The 9690-nt window shown below is 38.2% G+C and overlaps 1 protein-coding gene across 2 annotated transcripts in view; it reads left to right on the top strand.

Annotated features, from left to right (window-relative positions):
• Window positions 1–9690, top strand: part of RAB6A (RAB6A, member RAS oncogene family) — an 81015-nt gene that overhangs the window by 900 nt on the left and 70425 nt on the right. The gene's annotated exons all lie outside the window — the stretch shown is intronic.

The following is a 9690-nucleotide window of genomic DNA, read 5'->3' as shown; positions in this document are numbered from 1 at the left end:
TCTGCACCCCCCTCCCCCCAGTCCTCACCCCGCCCAGCCCCAGCCTGCTGTCCATCCCTTTCTTCCTCGGTCTCCGTCGGTCTCACCAACCGTAGTCCCCTTCCTTGAGCCCCACCCTTGTCTTTGCTTTTATCCCAGTTCGTCAGCTCTGTGAAGGCCCACCTTGGGAAGCCCCGCTCCCGGAAGCCCCGCTCCGGGGAACCGACCCTCTTCAACCTTGGACTAGGAGGGTGGGGGGATTAGGGCGTTGTTTTCCCTAGAGGCTTTGGCCCTGAGATACGCGGATCTTGTGGGAGGTGGGAAATGGGGGGGGGTGTCGTAGAAATTCTTGGATGGTTTGCACTTGGGTGGGGAATTAGTTTGGAGGATATATATCTGAATTGGAGGCGACTTGAGTGAGGATGGAGTGGTTGGGGAGTAGGAGGGGTGGTGGCGGCAGTGGTGATTTTTGTTTCTTGGGTTAGGTTGTGGCTTGTTGGAAAACCTCATTTTCTTCTCATGACTTTGATTCCTGACAATTCTTCTGGCACTGTTGATGCTTTACCGATCTCTGCCAGATGCTATGTCATGATCGTTTTACTTGGAATTTTTCACATCTCACCTCTCCTTTTTCTCCTTTCAGCACGAAGCAGTGTCTGATTTCTCTTTATGGTGGTGCAGACGGGAATCACTGAGGAAATGTTAATTATTCCATTTCTTAGTGTTTTCAATTATATATAAATATATTTAGGATTCCTGTGAGAGAAGGCCTGAGAATAACGAACATCTTTGTTTTGCAGGATTTCCTTAGGCGCTAGGGAGTAATGGAGTAGAGTCGGATAGATTTATCATCTAGTTACCTAAATTAGATTTCAATATGTAATGCCTTTTCGTTGAATGACCCTTTTATGCTTAATACTCCATAGTATATGATGGGTGGAATGTTCTTACCTGTTAAGGCTTCTTCTGTCACTTACTTTGTATTATATACAAGATGGTATTTTTTGGTGGCTTTCTCCAAAATAACATTGCGGTAATTCCAATTTTATGCTGAATTATGAAACTTGGCACTCGACAATTTAGAGATTATCATTCTTTTTTGTTTTTCTCACATTTTTCATGACCATCTTTAAAATTCAGACATTAAGAGGTTAGTTCCTCCTAAATCATCAGACATTGTGTTACCTGCCAGGTACCTTAGGTTAGGCTGTAGAGAAGAAAATTTCTTTTGATTGGAAAGCAGATAACTGATATAAACTCAGAACTTTTACAACTACCTTGAAGTGTTAATACTAATATGGCATTGAATTAGATTAATGTTAGTTGGAAAATTGGTTCCAGTTGGAGCTGAGAAATCACTTTTCTCTTTTCATGTAATCTTTACCCCTTCCCTTCTTATCAAGGAAAAATATAGACTCCCCTTTACTTATGAATTTTCCTGAAGCATGTATAAACTTGTTTCTTTAAGTATCTTGGTAAGACCTGTGAGGGTGATCCCAGTCTAGGTGTTTCATGGCAGTTTCAGGACAATGCCATGCGTAAAATGTAGTGTATTGGTCATTATTGATAAGTAGAATTTAAAGTGCTTATTGTGCACTCTAGGGATGTTATTGCTGGCTTTATGTTGTGATGCAGAACTATTTAGTTTGCATGAAGAATCCATTACTCTCTATCCTCGGAAGATTTTATTATGAGTGGAAATCATAAGTTCAATATTTGAAGGTTTCCTTTGAATTCCTGGAGTATTTATTGTTCTAATCGACATTGCAGAGTTCCGTGGATTCTCATTTTTTTGCTTTATTTAAGTCTAATAACCTCCCTGTAGTTCCTGAAGTCATCTTAGATTTTTTTTAATAGACTATTTTTTAGAATAGTTTTAGATTTACAGAAAAATTGAGAAGATTTTGCAGAAGGTTCCCATATAGCCCCACCCAGTTTCCCCAGTATTCCTCAGTATTCTTAACATCTTAAATTAGTATGGTCCATTTGTTACAATGAATGAACCAATATTGATGTGTTATTATTCACTAAAGGCCATAGTTTATTCAGATTTCTTTTTTTTGTTTGTTTTTGTTTTGTTTCAGCATTCAGTTCAGGATCCATATTACATTTAGTTGTCAGTGTTTCTTTAGGCTCCTCTTAGATATTTTTAAGGGATTGTATTTACATGCTCTTTAATTCTGTGGAAATGTGAGGTTAATTATCTTTTAAGGCTACTATAATGCTAAGTAATGCCATCCGATAGCTTTGACAATGAAAGATTGATCTGTTTTCCTGGGTAGTGTCTGCAGTTTTCTTAGCGCTAGTAAAGGTCTGTTATCTATTAGTAAAGTCCCAGGTTATCTTGATGTAACTCTTCATGAATTATTTATTTTTAGGTTTTACAGTTCCACAAATCAGCTTTCAAAAACTAATCTGTGGCAAAGCATTTACCACATTTATAAATCTTATTTGTGTGTGTGTGTGTGTGTCTATGTCTATTACCCACAGCAGAATGTAAGTCCTATGAAGATTAAAACATTTTTTTGTTCATCGTATCTCCAGTGTCTAGCATAGTGCCAGGCTCGTAGGTACTCAGAAATAATTTGGTAAATGATTGATGGCTGAATCTACTAGGAATCGAAGCTAGTAGCCTGTATGTCTTTACTGTGGTGGAATCTACGTTTTTTTCCTTAAGCACTTAATAATTTAACAATAACATTTTGTGCTTACATTATTTGTATGCAGGGATACTCCAGATGCTTGGGGTTGGGGAGCAGGGAACCTGCTCTTTTTTTATAGCTCTTGCCATTTTGCTAATAATAATAATACCAGGATTTTGCATTTTGGGGGGGTAGGTTGGGCAAAGTTAGTTTTGTTTAGTTAAAGCTATTGTTAAATTATTTGCTATTAGCATAGAACCTAAAAGTATGTCAAATGATATTAAAGATGTGTTCATGGAACTGATTTGGAGTTAAGTAGACTTCTATTTAGCTTATCAAAAATTAAGCTTTTGTGCTCTGTAATAAACAAGAGTTGTTTTAGTATATGAAGCTTCAGAGCAAGTTAATGATACTAGTCTTGGTAATCTTTCTAACAACTCCCAGGGTTTCTTTATATTTTAGTAGCATATATGGTTTAATAAAGGAATGTTGACATATACAATTTAAAGCCAAAGTTTCCTTGAGAAATCTCTTTTGTTGCTACCTGTGGCTACTGTCTGGAAATACTGAGGCACTTTTAGAAATGCCAGTGATTTATAGTGGAAGATATTACTACAAACAAATATTACAAAATAGGGTTACAAATTAGGAAATAAAATCTCAGGTAGAAGCACATACCTGGCCTAGTGCTGCTTATTTTTTCACTTTATGTTACTCTTTTTACATCAGGTCATTTGAATTATAACATACTAGATAGGGAAAATGTGTCTTTCTGTGAGGGATCAGGAGTACTGAACAGTTTAGATTGGCTAGATCAGTGATCTTAAGCTTTTTCTTCTCAAGATACCATTACCTGTTATGCTTTTACAAGCCCCTAAAGAACTCTGTTTTTATTAATATTTGGATGTTTTTATTTATTTGTTTGTTTTTGATGTTTTTTATTTTTTTCTGAGATAGAGAGACACACAGCGTGAGCAGGGGAGGGTCAGAGAGAGAGGGAGACACGGAATCTGAAACAGGCTCCAGGCTCTGAGCTAGTCATCAGCACAGAGCCCCGACGCCGGGCTCAAACCCACGAACCGTGAGATCATGACCTGAGCCGAAGTTGGACGCTTAACCCACTGAGCCACCCAGGCGCTCCTGTTTTTATTTATTTTTATTTTTACTTTTATTTTTGTTTATTTGTTTTAATGTTTTATTTATTTCTAGGAGAGAGAGAAGGAGAGACAGCGTGAGCAGGGGAGGGTCAGAGAGAGAGGGAGTCACAGACTGAAACAGGCTCCAGGTTCTGAGCTGGCAGTCAGCACAGAGCCCGACACGGGGCTCGAACCCACGAACCGCGAGATCATGACCTAAGCGAAAGTCGGACGCCTAACCGACTAAGCCACACAGGCGCCCCTATTTATTTTTATTTTTAAGAGAGAGACAGAGTGCAAGTGGGGGAGAGGCAGAGAGAGAGGGAGACACAGAATCAGAAACAGTCCCCAGACTCTAAGCTGTCAGCACAGAGCCTGACACGGGGCTCAAACTCCTGAACCGCGAGATCATGACCTGAGCTAGAGTCGGACACTTAACTGACTGAGCCACCTAGGTTCCCCTTAATATTTATTATATTGAAAATTAAACAAGATTTTAAAATATTTAATTCATTTAAATATAATAGTATTAAACCCATTACATGAGAGAACTATTTTGCAAACAAAAATTTAGTGAGGAGAGTGGCATTGTTCTACAAATTTGCAAATCTCTTTAATGTCTTTCACTCATGAGAAGATATCCGGATTCTCAGGTCCTTCTGCATTCAATTTATTTAATATCACTTGTCATATAGGCTCTGGGAAACTCCACTGTACACTCATGAGAGAATGAGAATGAAAAAACAAATAACAAATAACAATGTTATGATAATGGCTTGATTCCCAGGAGGGTTTTGGACCTGCTACTGAAGGGTCCTGGAGTTTCTGGCGATCCTGGCAGTCAGTAGACCACACTTTGAGAACTGCTGATTTAGATGGTATTAAGCCATTTGCTTCATGGAGTTTCATAATGCAAGTTAGGACAGTCAAGGAGAATGTTTTCCATATCTTGTTTTGGAGTCTTAAAACTAAACAGTAGAGCTAGGGATTAAGAACACAGAGTCTGGGTTTCATATTTTGGCACTGGCCACTGGCTTTGGGCAAATTATTTGACCTCTTTGTGCTTCAGTTTCCTTCTCTATAAAACAAAGGTAACAGGAACTATAATATAGAGCTATTGTGAAGATTAAATTAGTTAATAAATGCTATGCATTTAGAAGAGTGCCTGGCACATGGGAAGTTCTCGGTAACTATTTAAAAAAATGTTTTTTAAATGGTTGTTTATTTCTGAGAGAGAGAATGCTAGCAGGGACAGACACACACACACACAGACACACAGACACACACACACACACACAGACACACACACACACACACACACGGCGCCAGGTTCTGGGCTGTCTGACCTTGAATCCAGAACCAAACCTATTAACTGTAAGAGCTGTAGTTGAATGCTTAACCAGCTGAGCCACCCAGGCACTCCATGCTTGTTACCTACCTATTTTAATTTAGTTAAAAGGTATAAAGAAGTGATGGGAGCATGGAGTTTCAGGGAAGACCCATTATAAATGACTAATAATTTAAGTACTTTTAGCTGAAATTCTTGAATTAAGGCATTCTAGAGTTGGAGGAGACTTTGAGAATTCATCTAACCCTTTTCTCTCAGTGCTTTAAACTGCATCACTTTTCCCCCCTCTATTTTTCATAGGTAATACAAACATAAAAAGGTGTACTCTGAGAAAACTTACTACCACCCTTGCTCTGGTAACTCCTTTCCCTACTCCGCCCCTTCCTCCTATAGTAATTGTATGTATTGTTTTCTTGTGTATATTCCAGGATATCTTTATGCAATTACAAGTGAATATGAAGGTAATTTCTTATTTTCTCTTATATAAGATGTATCAGACTCTACTCCACATCTTGTTTTTTGTACTTAATACTATATCGTAGAGATCTTTTCATATTATTTGTACATACGAAAACACCTTTCCATTTCTGTTTTTATGTTTTTCAATAAAAATTTTTGTAAGGGACACCTGGCTGGCTCAGTCAGAGGAGCATGGGACTCTCAGTTCATCTCAGGGTCATGAGTTTAAGCCCCACGTTGGGTGTGGAGATAAATAAAACTTGCAAAAAATTTTTTAAAAATTTTATAATAGTTTTAGGGGTGTCTAGGTGGCTCAGTCAGTTAAGTATCCAACTCTTAATTTCGGCTCAGGTCATGATCTCACGGTTTGTGAGATTGAGCCCCGCATCAGGCTCTGGGCTGCCAGTGCGGAGCCTGTTGGGATCTTTCTTTCTCTCCTTCTGCCCCTCCCCAGCTTGTTTTCTCTCTCTCTCTTTTTCTCTCTAAATAAATAAATACGTAAAAAAATGGAATAGTTTTATATTGACAGAAAAATTGCAATCGTAATGCAGGGACTTTCCGTATATTCCCCACCTAGTTTTCTCTGTAATTAACATTTCATTTTACATTTTCACAACTAATGAACCAGTATTGATACATTATTAACCAAATTCCATATTTTATTTAAATTTCTTTTTATTTTTTTTAATTTTTTAAAATTTATTTCTGAGAGAGAGAGACACACACACGCACACACACACCATAATCCGAAACAGACTTCAGGCTCTGAGCTGGCTGTCAGCACAGAGCCCGATGCAGGGCTCGAACCCACGAACTGTGAGATCGTGACCTGAGCCAAAGTCGGACACTTGGCCAACTGAGCCACCCAGGCGCCCCCTGACTCTTGGTCTTTTGATCTTTCATACTGATGTGTCTGTTTTCCTTTTGTGTGCTGAATAATAGATATAATTTCTTTCAAACTAGAAACTTATGTTCTTAGTTTTCAGGAAATTTTCTTAATTTGTATGATATCTTCTTCTCCATTTTTAATTCCCTCTTGAATTATTAGACCTCCTGGATTGATCTACTAATTTTGTCTGATTTTGTGTCTTTTCTTTTTCTTTTAAAAAATTTTTAAGTTTATTTATTTTTGAGAGAGACATAGAGAAAGAGGGCAAGCAGGGGAAGGGCAGAGAGAGAGGGAGACACCGAATCCGAAGCAGGCTCCAGTCTCTGAGCTGCCAGCACAGAGCCCGACGTGGGGCCCTAGCCCATGAACTGTGAGATCATGACTTGAGCCTGAGTGCGGTGCTCAACCGTCTGAGCGACCCAGGCGTCCTTTGTCTTTTCTTTTTCTTTTCTTTTTCTTTATGTTTCTGTTTTAAGTCTCAAAAGATTTTTTCAGCTTTCTTCCATTTTATTTTATTTCTGTTATTTTAATTTCAAAGAGTTCTTTTTTCTGAATGTTCCTCGTCTGTAGCATCTTTTTGATTCCAGTATTTTGGTTTTTGTATTTTTATTAAAAAGTTTTTTAAAATGTTTTTTGTATATTTCTGAGAGAGAGAGACAGCATGAGCAGGGGAGGGTCAGTGAGAGGGGGAAACACAGAATCCAAAACAGGCTCCAGGCTCTGAGCTGTCAGCACAGAGCCTGATGCGGGGCTCGAACCCACGAACTGTGAGATCATGACCTGAGCCGAGGTCGGACGCTTAACTGACTGAGCCACCCAGGCGCCCCCAGTATCTTTGGTTTTTAAAGTTTTTGTTACGTTGAGAGTGAGAGAGAGCACATGTATGTGTGTGCGAGCGAGCAAAGAACGGGTAGAGAGAGGAAGAAACCCAAGCAGGCTCTGTACTGTGAGTGCAGAGCTAACCTGGGCCTCGATCCCATGAACTGTGAGATCATGACCTGCCCCGAAATCAGGAGTCACTTGCTTAACTGACTGAGCCACAGAGGAGCCTCTCCAGTATTTTTTATTATTTTGAGGATATTAATGAGATGTATTTCCTCTTCCCAATACTCTTTTTTTTTTTGGGTAAATTGTTAATACCTCTGTTTATTTTAATTCTTTCTTATTTGATGTGGTCCTCAGAAAACAAGTAACTCTTGGCTATCCTCCTATGTTTAAAAATTGAGCACTAAAAACTTGATTTTAAGCACTTGTTTGTGTTTATGGTGCTTCTCTGTAGGTTGTTCTGACTGAGTTTTTTTGGGGGGTGTTAGGTCTTTTAAGGTTTTTTTGTCTGTCAGATTCATAAAGAATTATCCAGTGTCTTGCTGGAGGGAGTAAGCTTAGCTCCCAGCTTTCTTGGTGCTGAATACAGAGAGAATTTGATGATAACATAGAGGAATGAAATTAATTTCCTTATTTTTAATACTATTTGTATTCTAGCCCTCACTTGTTTCTTTTATTCCCCAGTCCAGAAGCTCTTTATTTTCTTTTCTCATAGAATAATCCTTTAATCTTCTGGTGAGGTGGGAGAGGGAACTGGCTGTGTGGAACAGGGGAGGGGACTTCCATCTGTTCGTTTTGTTTTTAGCAACACCTTTATACTTATTTCTAGATATGCTTGCAATATGGCCAGCAATTCCTGAGCCATTTGGGGGTTTTCTGCACAAATCATATTGTTTCTCAGCTTTCTCCATTGTCAGTTTAATTTGATCTTTATAGAACCTCTTAGGTCAATTACCACTTTTCCATTTACTTTCTACCTTCTAACTTGGATGATAAAGATTTTCTGAGAACCAACACTTTTAGATGTTTAGAATTGCTTACGGTTTTCAGTTTCTCTTTTTTCCTTTTTCCTTTTATAAAATTCAAACCAATTCATTTGTACCCATGTTTATAGTAGCATTCACAGTAGCCAAAAGATAGAAGCAACCTAATTTCAGTCAGTGGATACGTTGATAACCAAAATATGTTATATACACGCAATGAAATATTACTCAGCCTTAAAAAAGTAAGGTTCTGGTACATGCTACAACATGGATGAATATTGATGACATTATGCTAAGTGAAATCAGCCAGTCACTAAAGGGCAAATATTGCAAGATTCTTTAAATTAACTGATAATAAGGATTATCAGTACTGTCATTGTGAGATTGTATGAAACCATGCCCAGACACCCCAGTAAATTTCTCTTTGAGATGAAGTCCAAACTTTTCTTCTTGGATTAAAGCCTGTCGTAGTCTGGCTTCTACTCTCCTATCTTTGATCTTATACCTAATATTCATATTTACCCTTTATTGTGCAGATTACAAAAAAGATTTTTAAATCATCATTAAGGTGTTACATGCTATGCAGAATACATGTCTTCCATTCTTAGAATCATAGAACTAACCCAAAGATCATTTATCCAGATGCTATTGGTATGCCAGACATGGAGCTAGGTCCTGGGGGATATAGTTATTAATAAATCAGATATTCTCTATTCTATTCTTGCTTATAGTCTGGCAGTAAATTAGATTTAAATCTTTTACATTGCTCTGGACCTTCCAGTCTCTGTTCTTGGACCTCTTCTTTAGTCCATCCTTTAAATTAATAGAATGAATTTTATAAAAATGCAAATCAGTAACTTCCTTATGTTAAAAACATTATGAATATACTGAATTGTACATTTAAAAATGATAAATTTTATGATATGTATAGTTTATCACAATAAAAATTAAATTTCAAAAACTCAAAAACCTCACATTTGTAGCTTTATTTATTTTTTTATTATTTTTTAATGTTTATTTTTGAGAGAGAGAGAGAGAGAGAGAGAGAGCGCGAGCAGGGGAGGGGCAGAGAGAGAGGGAGACCTAGAACTCAAAGGAGGCTCCGGGCACCAGGCTTTGTATTGTCAGCACAGGGTCTGATGTGGGGCTTGAACTTACAAACTGAGATCATGACCTGAGTCAAAAGCAGATGCTTAACAAACTGAGCCACCCAGGTGCTCCTGTTTGGTCACTTTTAGAATAAAGTCAACCTTGAAAATGAAACAGCCAGTAGTTATTTCACCAGCAAAATGGTTTTATTTGATATAGCAGAGGAATACCAACCAGATAAGGACAAGCAAGCAAGCCATCATGAACCATTGGCAAGTCTGGAGAACAAATGAGAGATATGCTCTTTTATAGAGGAAGGGAAATTGGGGGCGGGGGGGGG

This window comes from Crocuta crocuta, unplaced genomic scaffold (genome assembly GCF_008692635.1).
Source record: "Crocuta crocuta isolate KB4526 unplaced genomic scaffold, BGI_CrCroc_1.0 scaffold306, whole genome shotgun sequence".
Classification (NCBI taxonomy): Eukaryota; Metazoa; Chordata; class Mammalia; order Carnivora; family Hyaenidae; genus Crocuta; species Crocuta crocuta.
The sequence above is the reverse complement of the archived record's forward strand: the minus strand, read 5'-3'. Positions and strand labels throughout refer to the sequence as shown.